Genomic DNA, 25319 nt, shown 5'->3' with positions numbered 1-25319 from the left:
CACTTTCTGGCGTTCCTTCAGCATCTGTCTGGGCCTGTTTAGCGTTCCCACCGACTGTTGTTGTTCCTCCCTTACGTTCCGCCACCTTGGATCGTGGAACTGATGACTTCACTGTTTTGTCCCATCTTCTCCCTCTCCCCAAATCACCCAACCAACATACAAGATTTTTACCACAATAACAGAGATTCAGGGTACAATTGAATCTTTGAGGAATTTGTAACATATTAATGTATTACACACCTTCGAGGCTTTTCAACACATTGATGGAAATGGAATCATAGTTCACTGATCTAGGCTTACTGCTTCAATCGTGGAAAACGCACTACAAAAGTATTATATTGTTCGACAAGTTGCCGCATGTATTACTGTGGTAGATGTCAGAGAAAGATGCAAGGAACAGCTTGCATCACAAGAGGGAAAGACTGTGAGACGGCTTTTCTTAAAAACGAAATGGTAATGATTGAGAGGGATGCCACAACCCAAATGCTGTTCCAGCCTTAAACCATCTATTTGCAGTCTGAAATATTCACACACAAAATGACTCCTCAACTACTCTAGCAAAGTTCAATACACTACTTTTTCATGACAAGCTTTTTGTCTCATTGAGTTTCACGAAAGGGTATTGATTTTGTGAAAGGATGACGGCTTTATTTCAGGGAATCATATGCAGCTTGTACTTAGATACGTTTACAAGGTACCTGAAGACAAATTCTTTCCCAACAACGTATCGTTTCCCATCATTTAACATAACGGAGCTTTTGTGGATTGTGTGTTACTTTCTGGTCAGTGTCTGTGTACTTTGGTAAAGTGCATTTTGAATTTTAAAAAAGAACAAAAGATACTGTCATCTTTCCATTCAAATAGAAAGCTTATGTGGCTGAAGTCAGGCATAATTTTTGGTTGATGGGACACGTAAGTAAGTTGTGGGATTCTAAGTAACGCGTTACGTTTGTATTGCTGCATGTATCTGATGCCACGAAAACTGCGCAGAACATTGGAGTAGTATGTTAATTCCTGTATTCAGTGCTTCTGTATGCGCTCTGTTTCTTCCTTTTTGTGGAGCCAGAAGATTGCGCTGTTTTACTAACATCGTTGAAATCGTCCAGTTAGTGTGTGACGCACAGTCAGGTCCGTGAATAATTTCTTCAAAACAATAATAAGTCGAAATACTGTTTTTACATCTATATTCAAGAGGTTTTTTTTTAATGGGTTCACTTTCTGATATTTATGTCTTTCTCGGCGAGCTGAACTAATAAAAAGGTCTTTGGTCTTCAACTGCGTGAGTTCATTGAGTTCTTCTGGTGAAAATATAAGAGAGACACTGAAACATCGTACATTTCGACCAAGTTACTCCGCTGGAAATGCGAGAGCTTTATATTGGGCATCACAACGTGTTTCGGTCCTTTAAATTAAAATAACGCGAAACCACAAACAACCACTATGTACCAGAAGCGCTGAATGAGATGGTTGTCTGTATACCGCATTGTTGCTCAGTGTAAGTACAATAGACTATCCCTACGCATTCACAAATTTTGTGACAGATTTGTAATTTAATGTTTTCAGGCATAGTATGCATCATTATAAGGCATCTTAAGAGATCTTAAAACAACGGCCTAAGTAACTGTAACTCCTATTAATTTCAGTTTAAAATGAGTTTGACTTATTGTAGGTAAAGATGGGCATAATTTTTTAATCGATTCCTTACCCAAGTGGGCAGAGCTACTGAGATTTATAAGCTACTGAGCTATAGAAGGGGAAAACATTGCGTATATTTTAGAGCGAAGTGGTGTTGTTGTTTCTAAGGCTAGCATAATGGATTCTGCGACAGAACACAGACCTGACAGTCTTCAACACCTGCAGTCAATATTTGTGCAGAGGAAGCAGTAGTTCGGTACATTTATGTCTTTGACCCTGTATTGATGTGTATCAGTGAAATAATTTTATTGCGAAATTTCATGAAGAATTCAAACGGCAAACGAAATTCCGCCGTTGGTTCAAGTATCAACATCAGGAAAGTTGAAAATGACATCTAGAAGAGTCTGAAAGTGTGTCAAAAAAGATTTGTGCGTCAGAGATATTGAGGATTCTACATTTTCTTGGTTCTTAAAAGAAAAAAAAGTGCATTTTAGGATAGTGTTGTTTGTGGGAAGAGACCAAACTGCGAGGTCATAGATCTCGTCGGATCAGGGAAGGACGGGGAAGAAAGTCGGCCGTGCCAGAGGAACCATCCCGGCATTTGCCAGGAGCGATTTAGGGAAATCACGAAAACCTAAATCAGGATGGCCGGACGCGGGATTGAACCGTCGTCCTCCCGAATGCGAGTCCAGTGTGCTAACCACTGCACCACCTTGCTCCGTGTAAGTGCTTTTTTATTATTATTTTAGATTGAAGTAAACATGTATGATTTTTCAAATAATTTCAAAAAAATAAATTCCATGTACGAGTGCATAGTTTCGCGACCATATACAGGGTGATCAAAAAGTCGGTACAAATTTGAAAAGTGAATAAATCACGGAATAATGTAGATAGAGAGGTACAAATTAACACACATGCTTGGAATGACATGGGGCTTTATCACAACCAAAAAAATACAAAAGTTCAAAAAATATTCGACAGATGGCGCTTCTTCTGATCAGAATAGCAATAATTAGCATAACAAAGTAAGACAAAACAAAGACGATGTTCTTTACAGGAAATGCTCAATATGTCCACCATCATTCCTCAACAACAGCTGTAATCGAGAAATAATGTTGTGAACAGCACTGTAAAGCATGTCCAGAGTTATGGTCAGGCATTGGCGTCGGTTTTTGTCTTTCAGGATCCCTAAAGATGTCGGTCGATCACGATACACTTGCGACTTCAGGTAATCCCAAAGCCAATAATCGCACGGACTCAGGTCTGAGGACCTGGCAGGCCAAGCATGACGAAAGTGGCGGCTGAGCACACGATCATCACCAAACGACGCGCGCAAGAGATCTTTCACGCGTCTAGAAATATGGGGTGGGTTTTTTTTTTTTTTTTTTTTTTTTTTTTTTTTTTTTTTTTTTTTCTAAGAAAACCCCATGTCATTCCAAGCATGTGTCAATTTTTACCCCTCTATCTACATTATTCTGTGGTCTATTAAGTTTTGAAATTTATACTGACTTATTGATCATCCGGTATACTGATAAAATTTTCTCCGGTTTTTCTGCCATGTCAAGTGGCTAACCTCGAGGTATTTTTATCAAACAAATTCCACTATTATCTCAACACCGATTTAGCGATACATTTCTTACATATATTACCACTTGAAACTATTCTCGAACTCTTGTTTGTTACAGTGTGCTAAGTACGTCAGTTATGGTCCCATTTAAACTCTTTGAAATTCGTACAGCGTCTCCATTACTACGTACATTTCTTCTCACATATGCGTACATGTCGATGTAGTCCGGAATAAAACTGAAAACTCCTCATACTCTTATGTTTTAGAATGTGCAGCAGTCTATTACTGTACATTGGCTCAGAGATTAATTCCATTATGAAGTGTAAATTTTTAACGTAGAGTTTCAGATGATTGCAACAATTTATCACTATAATAACTAGAGAAGTTAGTAAGAACCTTTATCATGTGCAAATACGGTGAATTACAGAAGAATCACTCGCTCGTCTCGGAACAGAATCAAAACCGTACCATCCTGCTGCATTGCTTGCCAAGCAACTTCGACCCAATAAATAGTTAATAGGTATTGACCCACAGAGGATGTTGATTGGTCAGTTGCCGAGCGACCATTACCTTCCATTATTCATTCGGCAACATGTAGCGTGGGCGAACAAGTCAGGCAGGAAGAAATAATTTCTGATTTGTACATGAAATTTATGCTGGACTGAGATGAGAGATAGCTTCGATCGCTAAGTTTCCTTGAGATAGACACAATGTAAAGAAGTTCGGATGGCGAGTAATAACCAATGGTATTAAAACGTGTGCCATTAGGAAAACTACACGCCGTGTATACAAGAATCTCGTGGTTAGTAAGCTATTGTCCTGTCGGTATTCATCCTCAGCAGTTGCAAAATGTAGATCAATTTCATTTTACATTAGAGTACAGCAGCTCACCAGAACCTTCGGATGCAACAGCTCACAAATGTATAGAAGCCACTACTGTAACATCAGGCAAGGATCTTATAGTATAGCACTCTATAAAAGTAGTTCAAGAAAAAATGGCTGCGTCAAATTGTTGAAAGCAGAAAATATTCCGCCAAATAGCCTACCCGTTAAAGCAAACGACTTATAGGCCTCCCTTTTAAGTCTCCTCCTATCAGCAGTAATGGGTGGTCAGAAAAAAAAATTGTGTCCAACACGTTATTCATTGTAGCCTTACCGTCGAAAAATGTGAGGAGGATCTCAGATGGTATGGGTCCTACGCACCAAGGCGCGAAGTAATGGATACTTTCGGCATGGACGCATAAATCTAAAATCCTATAAACATGGCGCAGTGGTTAGACACTGGACTCGCATTCGGGAGGACGACAGTTCAATCCCGCGTCCGGCCATCCTGATTTAGGTTTTCCGTGATTTCCCTAAATCGCTCCAGGTAAATGCCGGGATGGTTCCTTTCAATGGGCACGGCCGACTTCCTTCCCCATCCTTCCCTAATCCGATGAGACCGATGACCTCGCTGTCTGGTCTCCTTCCCCACAACAACCAACCAACCATCCTATAAACATCTTGCGATAACGTGCCGTCGCTCATACTTGTAAACAGCACATCAAGCCGTTCACATATTGACATTGTTGTGAGGAGAGACAGCATTGATATGTTCCACATACTAAATGAACTGAGGCTAATCCAATTCCATTTACTCGAGGACTTGTTCCTCAAAATCCTCCATCAAAAGTTTACCGTCAAGAGGAGATAACGTACTGCTCCAGAACGCACCATTAGTTTGTTCAAAGAACTGCAGTAAGACTTACGTATGCTATATGGAGGTTAACTCCGATGACATCCAGGAATAATGTTTCGCTTTCAGGGGCTGAAGAAGAAAAATAGTAAGGGGAGACAAAGACTAGAATACGCAAAACTGATAGCATGACTTCCTGGGGGTAGCAATTACTCTGAGATGAAAAGAGACGAGAAAGTTTAAGAATTCGATCTATTGGAATGATAGCTTGTAAATGAAAGTGTCCAGTTATCAGATTTTCGATAGCCAAGGTTTCTAGGAGCTCTTCAGCTCTTTATATAGTTAAGCAGAGATGTTCCTTATTATTCCAGCTTGACGTTGCTCAAAATCAGTGAAACAATTGTTCTTTTTGAATTTCGTAGTACAATCGATAAATGTCAGTCCATAGCTATGTAGCTGACTCCCGTTCCGTCTCAGGATATTTGTCTTTAGTGTTTGGCTAAGATTTGTTAAAGTGAGAAATGTCAAGTCGCACATGCAAAACATCAGTGTACACATTTAGGATTGCCTGAAACCAGTTGGGTAAGGTAGTTCAAAAACCAAAGTAAGGGCAGGGCATACGACCTTCAATGGGATATTGCCTACTATAGCACTATAATGTTCAAACCTATCTCGATTTGATAATAGTGTTACTTATTGAATAGAACTTAATTTCGTCATGATTTCAGTGTTTTGTCACCAAGTGATATTGTTGTATTTTGTGCCATTATTTGGTACTCATTTTATTAAGAATACTGGACGTGTTGGCTTTGGAGGAAGCTTTTGCGTTTTTTTCACACTGCAAAGGTGCACAGCACATATTGTCTGAGGCTCCTGTTCTCGGTAGGAGGCAGTCAGTTTATCTCGTTAGGACTGGCGAACCTTCCCAGGAAGACGTACTTTTCGCGAACATGAGGCTGTGGCCTGTTCAAGGCTTTCGTGAGCAGAGCCGGCGCTTAACCTAACTGAGGGGAGGTGGAGCTGTGCGACCACGCTGTCCACAGGGAGCAACTGACATACGGAGGCCACAACGTTGGGATCAAGGACTTACTTCGAACTTTGTACACTTTTAGTAGGCCATTAGTAGAACAGAATGTGCAAGTTGTAACGTGCACTACTCTGGCAATTCCGAGAAAATCGCGTCTATTATTTAACTGATCTGTCTGTGCAAAGCTGTATCAGGAAGAAGACATTGTGGTCACGTGGCTTGCGTTCGCGCCTAATGGTGGGACTGTCGACGAGGGGACTGTTCTAATCCTGCGAACTCTTCTTTGTTATTACGCATTTTTTTCATCAGTAGTCATATTGTTTAATTTATATGACATTTGAGAGTTAATATAAAGAAAGAAGCCTACGTGCAGTTTCATGAAGTCGTTGTGAATTTCGTATATTATTTGTCTGTCTACTATTTTTAGTTAAACTTTCAAGGACGAGGGACAGGCTTGGAAATCTCAAGTCAAACCTTGATAAATAATGATGCGAAGAACGTTATTCAGTAACATAGTAAGTCACAATGTGCCAGGCAACAAGAGTAATGTACAATTACTCGTCGGATGTGCTTTCGACATCACGCTTTGAATGATGGTATTTGTCGTAAAGACATAGAAAACATAAACTGAAACGGAATCTACTACACCGAGTGAAAGCAGTTTTCCCCGCATTTACAGGGAATGTTCAGAGCGTCTAAGGGAAAACACACCTAGATGACATTTTGAAAAATTTTTCTTTCTTCCGGTAGGACAGTCAAAAAAAATATGTGCGCCAGTCGAACCATCGCCTGGTACACGTCCGTTTTAGAAGTTCGAACGCTAACCTCTTGACCACCATCAATTCTCACGTCTACTTGCAGGTACATAAGCGTGAAACTTTTATTGCGATTTTCTCGTAACTGCCAGAACGGTGCACCTCACTACTTGCAGATTACTCTCTTCTAACACTTTGCCGTCCAGCCACATGAAATTGGTGTCGTTAGCGAAATAGCGGTCAACAGTGGTGTCGAGAGCATAGTATCGCTCAGTGGCCGGCGACAGCACTTTAGTATCTTTGTCATTCTGATGGTGTTTTGTTTAGGTAACAATAAGCTACACACGTCAACAAGATTTTTGTTTTTATAAGTGCTTGTGCACTTTCATCATGATAGACGAAAAAGACGATACGATTATTTACGATAAATGAGCGGACGTCTTGTCTGACGTGCCGGACGAATTCGCCGATTCTGAAGAAGACATTGGATATATATAAAAAAATGAAAGTAAAGCAGAATCGTCGGAAGATAGTGAAGTACGTCCATGAAGAATTCGGCCAACTGATTCTGATGAATCGGACGAAGAAGACAGACCATGATTTACTGAGGACCAATAAAAAATCTGCAGGATCCCCGGGTCCACATATATTTTTCAAAGGTACATAGAGCGTTGTGGATATCGTAGTATTATATATTGGGAACGATCTATTTGAATATCTTACCAACGAAACCAACAACTATTACAGTCGAAATTTCAATAGAAAGAAACTGGGTACAAAAACGACAAATTTGCTGACGTTACGGGACCCGAACGGCGAAAATTGTTTGGGCTTGCTATCCTTATTGGAATTGTAAAAATAAAAAAGCAAGGATCGATGATTACTGGTTAACGAATCCGTTGACAGACCCACAGATATTTCGCAAAACAATGTCCCGCAACCGATTCAGACAAATATTATCATTTTTGCATTTTTCCGGCAACAACAATAAACCGGATAATGCCGGCTTTTCGAAGTGCAATTCGTAATTATTTCTCCAGAAAGTTTAAAGAAACGTTTAATCGAAGTCAAAACATCTCAACTGATAAAGGAATGATACCGTGGCGTGGACAGTTAAAGTTTAAAGTTCCGTCGAAAATTACAAAATATGGCGTACTCATTCGGATGGTGAGTGATTCGAGTACGGGATACATTTCCTCATTCAAGATGTATTTCGGCGCTGGACAACCTTTAACGATAACACTGATGGAACTATTGACACCTTCTTATGGAAAGTGGTGTCACCTCTACATGGATAATTATTGTAACAGCGTAGAACTTGCCACGAAGTTACTTGAAAAGAAAATTCAAGTTTGTGGAACGATACGGCAAAATAGAGGATTTCCGGAAAAAATAAAACGTGCGAAAGTCAATGCGTTTGAAGCTTGTCATCAACGGAAAGGTGACCAGTGGCGGGCGACAAGCCAAGTAATCCGAATTAGCGCTGCCGGCGCCAAGCGAATACATTTGTATGAGACGTGCGGACGGCAAAGTGTTAATAGCCTACTAAAGGAGCACAAACTTTGAAGTAAATCCGTAATCCCAACGTCATGTCCTCCCCATGTGACTTTGACATTTTTGCCTTTTCTCTACGAACTTAAAGACGACACACTGCGGAGCAGCCCAGACAACATGAGAAAAACTGCAGCTTTCCCTCTAGAAGTTTTGTCATCCAACGAAACTGCTACCCTTAGCGCCAAGTAGCTGGCCAGTCGGGGAGACAGACACTCCTCTAGCCTGGTACCAACCCTACATTTGTTAGTATTAGGCAAATCAAAAGTGGGAAGTTTATGCTGCTTTCCTCCATTTTGTCATGGAACCAACGATATTCTCATATGTCACATTAGCAATATCAATGGGCCACCCTCTCCCAATACTAAATTTTAAAGAGATGGGCTGCTGAGGCTCATGAACAAAAGTTCTGGGCTATTCTGCTGCCGGCCACTGCTCTGGACCTTTGTCATTAGAGCAAATGAATGTGTGTTAATCTCCGTCTTGTCTTTTGTTAGTTTTTAAGATCAAATAAATTTTTGTACAACTCCCATGACAAGGCGACCTGTTGTTGTTGGTCTTCAGTCCTGAGACTGGTTTGATGCAGCTCTCCATGCTACTCTAACCTGAGCAAGCTTCTTCATCTCCCAGTACCTACTGCAACCTACATCCTTCTGAATCTGTTTAGTGTAATCATCTCTTAGTCTCCCTCTACGATTTTTACCCTCCACGCTGCCCTCCAATACTAAATTGGTGATCCCTTGATGCCTCAGAATATGCCGCACCAACCGATCTCTTCTCCTAGTCAAGTTGTACCACAAATTTCTCTTCTCTCCAATTCTATTCAATACCTCCTCATTAGTTATGTGATCTACCCATCTAATCTTCAGCATTCTTCTGTAGCACCACATTTCGAAAGCTTCTATTCCCTTCTTGTCTAAACTATTTATCGTCCACGTTTCACTTCCATACATGGCTACACTCCATACAAATACTTTCAGAAATGACTTCCTGACACTTAAAGCTGTACTCGATGTTAAAAAATTTATCTTCTTCAGAAACGCTTTCCTTGCCATTGACAGTCTACATTTATATCCTCTCTACTTCGACCATCATCAGTTATTTTGCTCCCCAAATAGCAAAACTCATTTACTACTTTTAGCCTCTCATTTCCTAATCCCCGCAGCATCACCCGATTTAACTCGACTACATTCCATTATCCTCGTTTTGCTTCTGTTGATGTTTATCTTATACCCTCCTTCCAAGAGACTGTCCATTCCGTTCAGCTGCTCTTGCAAGTCCTTTGCTGTCTCTGACAGAATTACGTCATCGGCGAACCTCAAAATTTTTATTTCTTCTCCATGGATTTTAATTCCTACTCAGAATTTTTCTTTTGTTTCCTTTACTGCTTTCTCAATATACAGATAGAATAACATTGGGGGATAGGCTACAACCCTTTCTCACTCCCTTCCCAACCACTGCATCCCTTTCATGTCCCTCGACTCTTATAACTGTGATCTGGTTTCTGTACAATTTGTAAATAGCCTTTCGCGACCTATGAGACATAATACACTCTCGTACACAGCCGAAGTGGTTGTAGTCCGCCTCGGTAGCTGCGGGGTCTGTGTGGCAGTTTGCTAACCGAAAGGGCTGTGGGTTCGGTTTCCGGCCAGGTCAGACATTTTCTCGATTCTGTGACGGGGTTTTGTGTTGTCCTTACCTTCGTGTCTCCATAAGTGACACCGAAGTCGCCTTAAACGCACTATCATATTGCCTTTCCAATACTGAGCTGCCTGTAAGGGCACGCACGGTGGCCAAACTAAACTATCATTATTTTACTATTTAGTGAAGGTACCGAGCATTCTTCTCACTCGCTTGTCTGATTATAAACGTTTTTATTGACTTGACAGAGCTGTATCGGTTTTCCCTAGGATTATAAGTTTTCTGTATGCTGCTTCATGTATGGTTAGTAAGCAACTTTGCAGAATTCAAATATTATAAAAAACAACATTACATACAAAGGTCACTCAACAATAAACTTCCAACTGATACTTAATTTTACTAGTCCTGTTTTGAACACTGTAATCCGCTGCAGGAACTTATTTCTAGAGTAGAGGACTGAGAAATTGCATTGAGCTACATTCAGACCCGGTTTTGTTGTTCTGCGATGGACTTTTGTAACGTCCGAATACAGATATGAGGAATGAGTCGTGATTTGACTGAAATCGTTGTCTCGGCCAGACGGTGAAGTACCGCTCAAAACATCGTATACAATAGTAGGCTGAGTGTCCAGCGGTGATCCCGCGCCAAACTTGATCCAATAAAGTTTACAGTGTTATACTGCGGTGCCCGTAACTCTAGCCACCCCATCCTTCCATTCCTCCCCAACCCCTTTCCCCTCAAAACCACCCATCTTCTGCGTGCTGCTGGGACCGGAGGGCTGCACGCACGTTTTATTTATCTCCTCTTTTGCCGCTGAATCTGTGGGGACCGTGTTGCGTACTTTTTAGTGCGGAAGCATAAAATTGTAAAATATAGCCGATAATAAATGGTGAAACAGTAATGGCTGTGCTGTGTGTGTGTGTGTGTGTGTGTGTGTGTGTGTGTGTGTGTGTGTGTGCTGGTTCCAGGAAATCGTTTGAAAACAGCCTCACGGATCACAAAAAAAGGAAAGAAAAGCAGCAATTGTCTCTGTGTTTTCAGGAAGGTCGTCAACCATCGAGCCTGCCCTAGTTAGAGCAGTAACGGTGACGGCGGCGTTGTACATGCCTTGCACTACGATGCTGGGAAGTACTGCAGTCCATAGCAAAACAGCCGGTGGCCATGTTTACGAGCCACATAAACAGACGCTAGCATTTATTCCATGCGCCGATAAAGCACAGTCACTAGCTCGGTACAGCAAAGCATAAATCGGGAAAGATATTACACTGCTTTCGCGCGACAGGCAGTAGTGTACAAAACATTATTTTTTATGTCTACATCACATATGGTTTTATGAGAAATCAGTCCAGCCGTGAAACTTAACGCACACACATGTATCAGGCTTCCCCGCAAAGTGCTCTTTTAAAAAGGGAGGTTAAATAACAAGTCATTTTGTTTAGTGTTACACTTTGAAACAATACGAGAGGAAAACGACTGTCTATACGTCTCAGTACGAACATAATTTCTTTCCTTTTATCATTATTGTTATTACGCGTACGTTGGCGGCACTAGCATCGTTCCACACTCAGTTTCAGATGAAGAGTCTCTAAAATATGTCAAATGTTCTCGAAAAGAACGTTGATTTTCCTTCATGGACACCCATCTGAGTTGCCAAAGTACCTTAGTGCTGATCGAATTTACTTGTAAAAAATCTAGCAGCCGGTCTATGAACATCTTCCATGTCTTGGCTCAGTCCAACCTGGCGGGGACCCAAAACACTTGAGCCGAAGTCAAGAATGGGTCACGCTAGTGTTCTATTGTTTTGCATATGTCCCACACATTCATTGAATTCTTCAGTAATCCGTAGTCGGTTTTAGTCTCCTACTACTGTGCTGAAATGCTCATACATTTCACATCGGCTTGAAACGTTACGCCTAGATATTGAATCGGGGTGGATGTGTCAAGCATCACATTACTAATACAGTTTTCGAACATTATGGCATACGTTCAACAACCCCGCAAGAAAAGAATATGTCAAAGAATGCTGCGGCAAACCGATATTAGGGATGTAGTTGTTACGGATTTCAGTCCGACGCAGCTCTCCATGCCACTGTGTCCTGTGCGAACCTCTTTATTTCACAATAACTACTGCAACCTACGCCCTTGTGACTCTTCCTGTATTCGCTTCTCTCCAATACTAAACTCGTGATAGCTTGATGTTTCTGAAAGTGTCTTATCACCCTGCCCCTTCTTTTGGTCAAGTTGTGCTACAAATTTCTTGTCTCTTCAATTTTATTCAGCACCTTCTTATTAGTTCCGTGTCTGGTCAGCAGCACAAGGTCGACGATATAAAGTCCGTTCGTAGTAAGAATATTTCTCTTACTGATAAATCAGATATATGTACAGTATTTAACAATCATTTTCTGAGCATTGCTGGTGAATTAAATAAAATTTATTTTCTTCAGGAAATCTTATACCACCCCTGGCAAATGCCTTTCCGGGACTGATCTCTGAAATACTCCTCTGTAATGCAGACAATGGGGAGATTGCATCAATAATTAAATCACTGAAGACTAAGGACCTTCACTGATGTGGCGGAGTGCCTAGTAGAATAGTAAAGTACTATGCTGCACATGTTAGCCTGTTTTTAGCCATATTTGTAATTTTTCTTTTAGGAATGGGCAGTTTCTTGAACGATTAAAATGCTCAGTATTAAAGGCGCTTTATAAAAAGGAGAAAGGGATAACGTAGACAATTTTAGACCTTTTTCTATGCCATCAGTGCTTGCTAAAGTTATTGAAGAGGCTGTGTATGTAAGGATAATAGATCATTTTATATCACACGATTTGATACTAAATGTACAGTTCGGCTTTAGATGTCGTTTGACAACTGACAATGCTATATTCTCTTTTCTCCCTGGGGTACTGGATGGGTTAAACCAAAGGTTTCGAATGCTAGGAATATTTTTTTGATTTAACTATGGCGTTTGGTTTTGTTAATCACGACATATTGCTCCAGAAGTTGTACCATTACGGAAAACGGGGTGTAGCTCACAATTGGTTCACTTCTTACTTTAGCAACAGACAGCATTGTTGATAATGGCTGTGATGTGGGGTCTGAGTGGGGTACGGTCAAGTGGGGGGTGCCCCAGAGGTCAGTGTAGGGGTCACTCCTGTTCCTTATTTATACAAATGGTATGCCATCTAGCACTACGGGTAACTCTTTTATGATGGCACTATCTTGGTAGTAAAGGATGTTGTGTGCAACATTGTCTCGATTTCAATTAGCGCAGTTCTTGACATAACTTCATGGCTTGTAGAGAATAAACTAACGCTAAATCACAGTAAGACTCAGTTTTTACAGTTTCTAACACACAATTCATCAAAACCTTGTGTTTTAATTTCACAGAATGGGCATATGATTAGTGAAACTGAACAATTCAAATTTCTGGGTGTTAATATGGATAGTAAACCAAAACCCAAGTTCAGGATGTTGTTCAGAGACTTAATGCTGCCATTTTCACGATTCGAATGGTATCTGATGTGAGTGATCGTTCGACACGAATATTAGTCTACTTTGCTTATTTTTGTTCGCTTATGTCGTATGGTATTATATTTTGGGGTAAGTCTTTCTAGGTGTGGCCAGGTTCTGGGCTCTTCAGCCTGGAACCGAGCGACCGCTTCGGTCGCAGGTTTGAATCCTGCCTCGGGCATGGATGTGTGTGATGTCCTTAGGTTTGTTAGGTTTAAGTAGTTCTAGGTTCTAGGGGACTGATGACCTCAAATGTTAAGTCCCACAGTGCTCAGAGAAATTTGAACTCTTCCCATTCTAAAAGGATATTTTTGGCTCAGAAACGGGCGGAACCTGTAGTCGACCTCTTTTCACTAGTCTGGGTATTTTGACATTGGCCACTTATATATATGTTCCTTACTGTCATTACTTGTTAACAATATTGCCTTATTCCCAAGAATACACAGCTTTCACTTAGTTAATAGTTGGCTGAAATCAAACCTGCATTTGGATCGGACTTGTGCAGAAAGGTGTGCAGTATACTGCTGCATCCATTTTCAAAAAGTTCCACCACAAATAAAAAATAGTAGCAGTAATTCACGCTGAAGTGTTTTGTTATGGGTCATTCCTCCTATTCTGTCGAGGTGTTCCTTGAAAAATTAAGTTGATTCGTATTGCATTGTTGGTTGCGTTTACTTAAACTTATGGCTTGACTTTTCGGGTTCATAAAGATTTTATTTCTATCTATTGTTAGTTGTATTTTGTAATATCATGTACTGATACTCTCCATGTCGTTGGAGATTTGCTCCTCAATTTGGTCCTATGGAACTTGACGCATTTCTGAAGCTTCTGTACTCTACTTGTCTAAACCTTTTATCGTCCGTTTTTAACTTCCATACATAGCTACACTCCAGTCACATACTTTCAGAAGTCTTCGTAACACTTAAATCTAAATTATATCTTAATAAATTTCTCTTCCTCAGAAATGCTTGTCTTGCTATTGCCAGTCTACATTTTATGTCCTCTCTACTTTAGTCATCAGCAGTTATTTTGGAGCTCAAATAGCAAAACTCATCTACTATCATGACGGTCTCATTTCTTTATCTAATTCCCTGAGCATCACAAGATTTGATTCAACTACATTCTCTTATCCTAGTTCTGCCTTTGCTGATATCCGTCTTATATCCTACATTCAAGACACTGTCCATTCCATTGAACTGCTCTTCGAAGTTCTGTGCTCTCTCTGACAAAACTATAATGTCATCGGCAAACCTAAAACTTTTTATTTCTTTTCCCCGATCTTTAATCCGTATTCAAAAGTTTTCTTTCTTGCTCTACTGCTTCTTCAGTGTACAGATTGAATTGCATATGGGACAGGCTACAAAACTGTCTCACCACCCTCTCTTTTTCTGTAAAGCTATAAACAACTTTTCGCTCCCTCTATTTTATCCCTGCTGCCTTCAGAATTTCAAAGAGAATATTCCAGTCAAAGTTGTCAAAAGCATTCTCTAAGTCAACAAATGCAATAAACATAGGTTTACCTGTATTCAACCTATCTTCTAACGTTAGCCATAGTGTCAGTACTGCCTCACATGTTCCTACATTTCTCCGGAATCCAAGTAGGTTATCCCCAAGTTCGGCTTCTACGAGCTTTTCCAATCTTCTGTAAGAAATTCATGTTAGTATTTTGCAACCACGACTTACAAAAATGATATTTCGGTAATTTTCACACCAATTAGCAACTGCTTTCTTTGGAATTGCAATTAATACATTATTTTTAAGTCTGAGGCTATTTGCTCCTAACTCATACGTCTAGCTAAACAGACGGAAAGGTTTTTAATGGCTACAGGTAGAATTTGTCGTTGTATCATTTCTCCCAACTCCTCTTCATCTATGTCAACTTCCCTTTCAACAATATTGCCTCCAATAACATCTGCGTTGTGTAAACTCTCCATATTCTCCTTCCACCTCTCAGCTTTCCCTTCTTTGCTTAAGATTAATGTGGCCGTGCGGTTCTAGGCGCTTCAGTCCGGAACCGAGGGACTGCTACGGTCGCAGGTTCGAATCCTGCTTCGGGCATGGATGTGTGTGATGTCTTTAGGCTAGTTAGGTTTAAGTAGTTCTAAGTTCTAGGGGACTGATGACCTAAGATGTTAAGTCCCATAGTGTTCAGAGCCATTTGATTTGAGATCTTGATATTCACACAGCCGCTTCTATTTCCTCCAATGGCCTGTTTAATTTTCCTGTAAGCGATATTTATCTCTCCCCTAGTTTAATATGTTTCTAAATTTTTTAATTTGTCTTCTAGCCATTCCCGCTTAGCCATTTTGTACTTCCTGACGATCTCATGTTTTAAACGTCTGTATTCTTTTTTTGCCTGCTTTATTCACAGAATTTTTATGTTTTCTCCTTTCACCAATGAAATTCAGTATTTCTGGTGTTAAATAATTGTTTCTACTTCCCATCAATGAATTTCAGTATCTCTTGTGTTACATAATTATTTCTACTAGGTCTTGTCTTTATACGTGTTTGAACCTGTAGCCTTCAGTATTTCATCTGTTAAAGCTACCAATTCGTCTTCCACTGTATTCCTTTATTATGTTTTAGTCAACCGTTGCCTAATGCTTCCTCTGAAACTCTCTGTAACCCCCATCACTATCGCTCACCCCACTCTCGCCGACTGCGTATCTACTGGCCACGTTATTCTCCATACGCGCTATCACTGTTGCTCTTGAAATGACGTAGGAGACATGACATTACATAGTAGGTTGAGAAAGATGCTGGATTGGTTGTCCTACATGTAATTTGATGCATATTACTTCAGGAAAGGAGGAATACGAATCTAAAATATTCTATTAAAATATCACCTGTCTGGAAAATTCATGCACTGTAAAGTAATCGAACATCTTAAATCTCTTACACGCTACCGATTTAAAGGATGGACTCTGCCACTTCATGGAGATGCAGAATTTGAGTTTGGAGATGGTACAATACTGAGACATAGTTATCTCACTCCTGCACATATGTTAATTAAAATTATAGCACGATGTAGTCAAGAAGACAAATTTTATCCAAAGACTTTCGTTTTATCTAATATACTGTGTAGTACAAAGTATACAAGGTTAAATTTGATGGGTGTACAGATGGCGAAATTTTTTTCCAGAGAGCTGCCACTTCCGACAGCAAAACTGGCTCAGGCCTGGCTGGCCATCGAATCGAACCAACGTATTCGTAGTATCAAAAGTACGAAAAATATCGTTGCAGGATGACAGTCGGAAACCCTCTGTGCTGCCACTGATCTTAACATGTAAGAAACATAACGGCTGCTGTTCAAAATATCTGCTGTGCGTACCAGAAACGATCGTGTTTGTACCTGATAGCACAACCCATGCAATCATGTCAGGTACTGGACCCACATGACGATGATAAATGCAATCTGGAAAATCTCGTTTTCTCAGAACCTCGACACAAGTACTGTACTCAGAAATGAGACTCAGCTCAAAAGACGAAATACGAGCTTTGTTCAGAATGTACCGGGATTTTCTTTAAAATATTTTTTTTATTCGTGTACATTAACATTTTCGTAGTTCCCATTAGATGTTACGCACTTTTGCCAGAACATTTTCCAATCTCTGAAATAGTTCTGGAACTCGATCTTTGGGACGGCACTTAACTCTTTCAGAAATTCGTTCTTAATCTCATCTAAGCTTGTAAAACGACTGTACTTTGAGATGCTCTTTATGTTTGGAATAAAGAGAAAGTCAGAACTACCGTCTCTGGTGAATATAGAGGCTGAGACGTCGTAACATTACTGTTATCCGCCAAAAATTCACGAACGAGCGTTGAAGTGTAAGCAGGTTCATTATTGCTATGAAAAAGCCGTGAACTGTTTCGCCCCAAATTCAGCTTTTTTTCGGATTGCATCCTGCAAACGGTGTTGAGCTTGTAGGTTGTACTCTATCTTTGATCATCTGTTCTTTTGACACTATGCCGTTAAAGTCGAAGAAATTAGTGAGCAGAACCTTCACATTCGACAGCACTTGCCGAAATATTTCGATGTTACCGATCCGGGATGTTTCCACTGCGACGATTGAACGATAGTATCGACGTCATAACCGTATACTCAAGTTTCGTCATCTGTTATGACATGTTTCAGCAATTCTGTATCGTTGTTAACTTCATTTAGCAACAAACGCTCAACTTTCATTCACCGCTATCCTTACTCGAAATTCAGCACCTTTGGCAAAGATTCTGGGATCACGTGTATACCCAAAGCATCCAAAAAGTTTTCAGGGGCTGAGAGAATTGATAGGCGACAATCTTCAGCAACTTCTCTGATTGTGATTCGACGATCGTTCATAATCGTTTCTTTCAATTTTTCGACGTTTTCATCGGCTTTTAGTGTGCTGGGGCGTCCAGAACGTTCGTCATCTTCAGCTTCAGGGCCACCTTGGAAACGCGTATGCCACTCATAAACCCTTGTTTTATTCATAGCAACTTACCAAAACCAATGATCATCATTTCTAAAACTTTGATATATGTTATTCAATTTTTATAGCAAAATTTATGCTAATTCTGTGATCCTTTTTAAAACAAATCGATAATCGTCATTCGTGAGCAAAGACACGTAACCATCCTGACAGCTGACTACAGCTAAACATCGAGTATAGTTAAAGCGGGAATGAAACGTTTCAAACATGTTCACCACTACACACCGCTTGAATCATACTAACGTCACCCGCAAAATTACAAAATTTCCGTTACTTTTTGAACACACATCGTATGTCGGCGCGGCTCTGCACCCGCATCACGGGAAACCGCAATAATGGTCGCCTTAGTAACTGTGCGTTCTGCCGCAGACTTCGTTGCACTGTCGGTACGGATATTTACCTTGCCAAAAAAGCCCATTTCCTGACATTGTACGTCCCATGGCTATGCAATCCTGCACGGCTGAGTGAACAGATCTGGGTCTTCTCAGGTGCTATTTATGTAGGATTTGAATGCGAATTTCTTCAACCTATGATTCCATCTTCACATGACAGTCATGGCATTCCGACCAACGGCAGCAGGAATACTGCGTAATGAGAAACTACACTCTCCACATAATACAATCCTGCCGTTGCCCTGTTCCGACACACGCTGTTAGGAAATTCATCTTACACGAGACGTAAGTCTATCCTCCCATAAATGACTAACATTTAAAAGCGATTTCTGAATGAGAACGCCGCTGGCTAATCTTTCTTTTCTGACGTAATGTAGATGGCGATATTCTTACACACTTTTAGCGGTTTCGGTGAATTACTGATCATTTGTATATCAAGCACATAGTTTAGTTCATTCCCAGCTGGAGTTCGTTGCATGCAGCCTTGGTAGTGTTGTATTTTTAATGGCAAGAAATATATACAGGATGTTCGGAAACTACTCGTTCAAATTGATACATGAGGTAGAGAACATAAAAACAAAACACGAATATCGAAGGGAAAGCCGAAGAGAGCCGGAGCCGCAATGTGGCATCGAAACAATAGCGAAAATTTGTGCCATATCGGTACTAAACCCCGGATCTCGCGCTTGACGTTGGCGGTTGCCTTAACTGCCTTTTTTTTGTCCTTCTTTTTCTTAAAGCTGATCACTGAATCCTTCATTCAATTTTTATCTTTATTAAGAAGGGCAGCCAGCTCTCTGACAGAGCACCCTGAGCTGCAGTGCCAACGACAACCCCTACGGCTCTGAGCACTATGGGACTCAACTGCTGTGGTCATAAGTCCCCTAGAACTTAGAACTACTTAAACCTAACTAACCTAAGGACAGCACACAACACCCAGCCATCACGAGGCAGAGAAAATCCCTGGCCGCGCCAGGAATCGAACCCGGGAACCCGGGCGTGGGAAGCGAGAACGCTACCGCACGACCACGAGATACGGGCTGACAACCTCTACCATCTGCACATGCTTCCCATATGACTCAAATTCTCAACTTGTCACACGATTGTAGAGCCCACTGTCCATGCACCTTCTTGCTCACAGCGAGTCTTGGGTCTTGTATTCCCACAACAGGTTGGGTAGCTGTTGTACACTCGCACTGGAGTTATTAATGTAGGCACACACACACACACACACACACACACACACACACACACACACACACATTCTTCACGCGCCGATGGAGTGCGTTGGTTTATTTTCCATTACAAACAAAATGATTTTTGAAGTGGAATTTTACAGGACCATTCGACACAGCGGTCCCAAAATAGTCCATTGCGGTATTCGTTTTATCACTGTATGTTAACAGAGACGAATAATATACACTGTCCGCAGCTCGTGGTCGTGCGGTAGCGTTCTCGCTTCCACGCCCGAGTTGCCGGGTTCGATTCAGGGCGGGGTCAGGAATTTTCTCTACCTCGTGATGACTGGGTGTTGTGTGCTGTCCTTAGGTTAGTTAGGTTTAAGTAGTTCTAAGTTCTAGGGGACTGATGACCATAGATGTTAAGTCCCATAGTGCTCAGAGCCATTTGAACCATTTAATATACACTACCCAGTAGGCAAAAAGGTGGGAATTTAAGGAGATGGGACCTGGATAAACTAAAAGAACCAGAGGTTGTACAGAGATTCAGGGAGAGCATAAGGGAGCAATTGACAGGAATGGGGGAAATAAATACAGTAGAAGAAGAATGGGTAGCTTTGAGGGATGAAGTAGTGAAGGCAGCAGAGGATCAAGTAGGTAAAAAGACGAGGGCTAGTAGAAATCCTTGGGTAACAGAAGAAATATTGAATTTAATTGATGAAAGGAGAAAATATAAAAATGCAGTAAGTGAAACAGGCAAAAAGGAATACAAACGTCTCAAAAATGAGATCGACAGGAAGTGCAAAATGGCTAAGCAGGAATGGCTAGAGCACAAATGTAAGGATGTAGAGGCCTATCTCACTAGGGGTAAGATAGATACCGCCTACAAGAAAATTAAAGAGACCTTTGGAGATAAGAGAACAACTTGTATGAATATCAAGAGCTCAGATGGAAACCCAGTTCTAAGCAAAGAAGGGAAAGCAGAAAGGTGGAAGGAGTATATAGAGGTTCTATACAAGGGTGATGTAATTGAGGACAATATTATGGAAATGGAAGAGGATGGAGATGAAGATGAAATGGGAGATACTACACTGCATGAAGAGTTTGACAGAGCACTGAAAGACCTGAGTCAAAACAAGGCCCCCGGAGTAGACAATATTCCATTGGAACTACTGACGGCCGTGGGAGAGCCAGTTCTGACAAAACTCTACCATCTGGTGAGCAAGATGTATGAAACAGGCGAAATACCCTCAGACTTCAAGAAGAATATAATAATTCCAATCCCAAAGAAAGCAGGTGTTGACAGATGTGAAAATTACCGAACTATCAGCTTAATAAGTCACAGCTGCAAAATACTAACACGAATTCTTTACAGACGAATGGAAAAACTAGTAGATGCCAACCTCGGGGAAGATCAGTTTGGATTCCGTAGAAACACTGGAACACGTGAGGCAATACTGACCTTACGACTTATCTTAGAAGAAAGATTAAGGAAAGGCAAACCTACGTTTCTAGCGTTTGTAGACTTAGAGAAAGCTTTTGACAATGTTGACTGGAATACTCTCTTTCAAATTCTAAAGGTGGCAGGGATAAAATACAGGGAGCGAAAGGCTATTTTCAATTTGTACAGAAACCAGATGGCAGTTATAAGAGTCGAGGGACATGAAAGGGAAGCAGTGGTTGGGAAGGGAGTAAGACAGGGTTGTAGCCTCTCCCCGATGTTGTTCAATCTGTATATTGAGCAAGCAGTAAAGGAAACAAAAGAAAAATTCGGAGTAGGTATTAAAAATCATGGAGAAGAAATAAAAACTTTGAGGTTCGCCGATGACATTGTAATTCTGTCAGAGACAGCAAAGGACTTGAAAGAGCAGTTGAATGAAATGGACAGTGTCTTGAAAGGAGGATATAAGATGAACATCAACAAAAGCAAAACAAGGATAATGGAATGTAGTCTTATTAAGTCGGGTGATGCTGAGGGAATTAGATTGGGAAATGAGGCACTTAAAGTAGTAAAGGAGTTTTGCTATTTGGGGAGCAAAATAACTGATGATGGTCGAAGTAGAGAGGATATAAAATGTAGGCTGGCAATGGCAAGGAAAGCGTTTCTGAAGAAGAGAAATTTGTTAACATCCAGTATTGATTTAAGTGTCAGGAAGTCATTTCTGAAAGTATTCGTATGGAGTGTAGCCATGTATGGAAGTGAAACATGGACGATAAATAGTTTGGACAAGAAGAGAATAGAAGCTTTCGAAATGTGGTGCTACAGAAGAATGCTGAAGATTAGATGGGTAGATCACATAACTAATGAGGAAGTATTGAATAGGATAGGGGAGAAGAGAAGTTTGTGGCACAACTTGACCAGAAGAAGGGATCGGTTGGTAGGACATGTTCTGAGGCATCAAGGGATCACCAATTTAGTATTGGAGGGCAGCGTGGAGGGTAAAAATCGTAGAGGGAGACCGAGAGATGAATACACTAAGCAGATTCAGAAGGATGTAGGTTGCAGTAGGTACTGGGAGATGAAAAAGCTTGCACAGGATAGAGTAGCATGGAGAGCTGCATCAAACCAGTCTCAGGACGGAAGACCACAACAACAACAACACCCAGTAGGCGACAGCACGGCCTTGAGCCACGCTGAGTCCTACCTCCACGAAGGAGCGCTGGTCAGTCGCTGCTGGATTACTGATTATTCTTTTCGTTTTACTGTTCCTGCCAAGACACATCGACAAAACGAAAAATGTACCAGAGTAATTTGGGACTACTCTATCGAGGGGGCACATAACGTTCTCCTTTAAGATTCATGACCTCTGAAGTCAACCGGTAATGTCAGGGAGCATTTTTCTAGCGGTACTGATGTAAACTGTGGTGTCGGTGTCGCTGACTGAGACTGTGTGCTAATGTTCAAATATGCACAGTTCGTATCATAGGGCACATGTGAGTCCTCGTGATGTGTGTATTGTATATTGAAATGGGGACCTAGAAACGACAGAGAGGCTTCGTCCTGCCGTAGCCATCAGTGGTTCACAACCCCATAACAGGCCACAGCAGTCCACCCACCCCACCGCCCCCCCCTCCCTCCCCCACATCGAATCCAGGGTTATTGTAAGGTTTGGCACCCAGTGGAGTCCACCCCCCCCTCCCCACCGAATCTAGGGTTATTGTGCGGTTCTGCCCCCAGTGGAACCTACCCCCCCCCCCCCCTTCCCCCCTCCCCAACACCCGCCACCCGCTAACTCTTCATACCAGACGAGTGTAACTCCAAATGTTTGCATGGTAGAGTAATTATGGAGTACACGTAAGTGGAGAGTGTTTGCGCATCAATCGCTGACATTGTGTAGCTGAGGTGCAGTAAGGGAAACCAGCTCGCATTCGCCGAGGCACATGGAAAACCGCAGGGGCCGGTTTGGCTATCCACGAGGTATTGTAACTCTTGCTAACCAACAACGATTCGATGTTAATGGGTGGGCCAGCATTGTCGGTGGTAGGCGCTCTGAATCAAACATTCTTCCAGTCCACCTCAGTGGACAGAGATATTTCCGTGGAACGTGTGTTTCCAGAACTGCTTGAACAAGTACATCTGAATTTTAGGCAAAGGATGTAGTTCCAGTACGATACGACGCTTTCCCAGTTCAGTATTGCTATGAGGAATCATCTTAGAGCCACTTTTGGGTATTAATGGATCAGCGGAAGCTGCCCTGTGGCCTGGCCACCTTGCTCACCTGACCTCATCTAACAGGATTTATTCCTCTTTGGGCATACGAAGCAGCTGGTATAAAAAACTGTTGTCGAAACAGGAGAAGACTTCGTCGCTAGAAGCGTAGTCGTTGGTGGTACAACTGTGGACAGGCCAGGAATCTTCGAATGGACAGGACAGTCAATGGTCAGACAATGTATTGCGTGCATACAGGCTAATGGTACGCGTTCGAACAACTCCTGTGAATGACAGTGCTGTAATTAAATTATGAGCTACGTTCTGTGTAAATCGTCCGTATCATCAGAAATTGCTCTCGGGAACTATATGTACCACAGATAAATAATTCTGTATTGATATTCTCTATCAGCATTATTACTTTCATCGAATAGCTTCGGAATAATCTGTATACTGACAAGATAATTTCGAAATATAAACTACAAGCACAACATGTTGAATATCATGGCTCTTTCATGTCTCTTTGTATTCGTGACTGATATCAGTAAACACGTTTTTGCAATATGCCAGTTTGTAAGAAAAAATTTACAAATATATGATTTTGTATTGTTGTAGCCTGTAATTTTGCTTGATTACATGAACGAAGGCGTAAAATGTAAACACATAATGAATGCGCATTGCATGTCCTGTCTCCTGCTTCTACAGTTCGCCATATGTGTTATCACACTTACTTTTCATAACGACTGCAAATAGCATCTACATTCATGAATATTCGTGTAAGTGTTCAGATGCATAACTTGATGTACTCTATATTTCGAATTCATAGAATGAAATCTTTATTCTATTAATACAGGGTGTTTCAAAACTGACCAGTATATTTGAAACGGCAATAAAAACTAAACGAGCAGCGATAGAAATACACCGTTTGTTGCAATATGCTTGGGACAACAGTACATTTTCAGGCAGACAAACTTTCGAAATTACAGTAGTTACAATTTTCAACAACAGATGGCGCTGCGGTCTGGGAAACTCTATAGTACGATATTTTCCACATATCCACCATGCGTAGCAATAATATGGCGTAGTCTCTGAATGAAATTACACGAAAACTTTGACAACGTGTCTGGCGGAATCGCTTCACATGCATGAGATGTACTGCTTCAGCTGTTCAATTGTTTCTGGATTCTGGCGGTACACCTGGTCTTTCAAGTGTCCCCACAGAGAGAAGTCACAGGGGTTCATGTCTGGCGAATAGGGAAGCCAATCCACGCCGCCTCCTGTATGTTTCGGATAGCCCAAAGCAATCACACGATCATCGAAATATTCATTCAGGAAATTAAAGACGTTGGCCGTGCGGTGTGGCCGGGCACCATCTTGCATAAACCACGAGGTGTTCGCAGTGTCGTCTAAGGCAGTTTGTACCGCCACAAATTCACGAAGAATGTCCAGATAGCGTGATGCAGTAATCGTTTCGGATCTGAAAAATGGGCCAATGATTCCTTTGGAAGAAATGGCGACCCAGACCAGTACTTTTTGAGGATGCAGGGACGATGGGACTGCAACATGGGGCTTTTCGGTTCCCCATATGCGCCAGTTCTGTTTATTGACGAAACCGTCCAGGTAAAAATAAGCTTCGTCAGTAAACCAAATGCTGCCCACATGCGTATCGCCGTCATCAATCCTGTGCACTATATCGTTACCGAATGTCTCTCGTGCAGCAATGGTAGCGGCGCTGAGGGGTTGCCGCGTTTGAATTTTGTATGGATAGAGGTGTAAACTCTGGCGCATGAGACGATACGTGGACGTTGGCGTCATTTGGACCGCAGCTGCAACACGGCGAACGGAAACCCGAGGCCGCTGTTGGATCACCTGCTGCACTAGCTGCCTGTTTCCTCTGTGGTTGCCGTACACGGTCGCCCTACCTTTCCAGCACGTTCATCCGTCACGTTCCCAGTCCGTTGAAATTTTTCAAACAGATCCTTTATTGTATCGCTTTTCGGTCCTTTGGTTACATTAAACCTCCGTTGAAAACTTCGTCTTGTTGCAACAACACTGTGTTCTAGGCGGTGGAATTCCAACACCAGAAAAATCCTCTGTTCTAAGGAATAAACCATGTTGTCCACAGCACACTTGCACGTTGTGAACAGCACACGCTTACAGCAGAAAGACGACGTACAGAATGGCGCACCCACAGACTGCGTTGTCTTCTATATCTTTCACATAACTTGCAGCACCATCTGTTGTTGAAAATTGTAACTACTGTAATTTCG

This window comes from Schistocerca piceifrons, chromosome 6 (genome assembly GCF_021461385.2).
Source record: "Schistocerca piceifrons isolate TAMUIC-IGC-003096 chromosome 6, iqSchPice1.1, whole genome shotgun sequence".
NCBI classification, from domain to species: domain Eukaryota; kingdom Metazoa; phylum Arthropoda; class Insecta; order Orthoptera; family Acrididae; genus Schistocerca; species Schistocerca piceifrons.
This window is presented reverse-complemented; position numbering follows the sequence as displayed.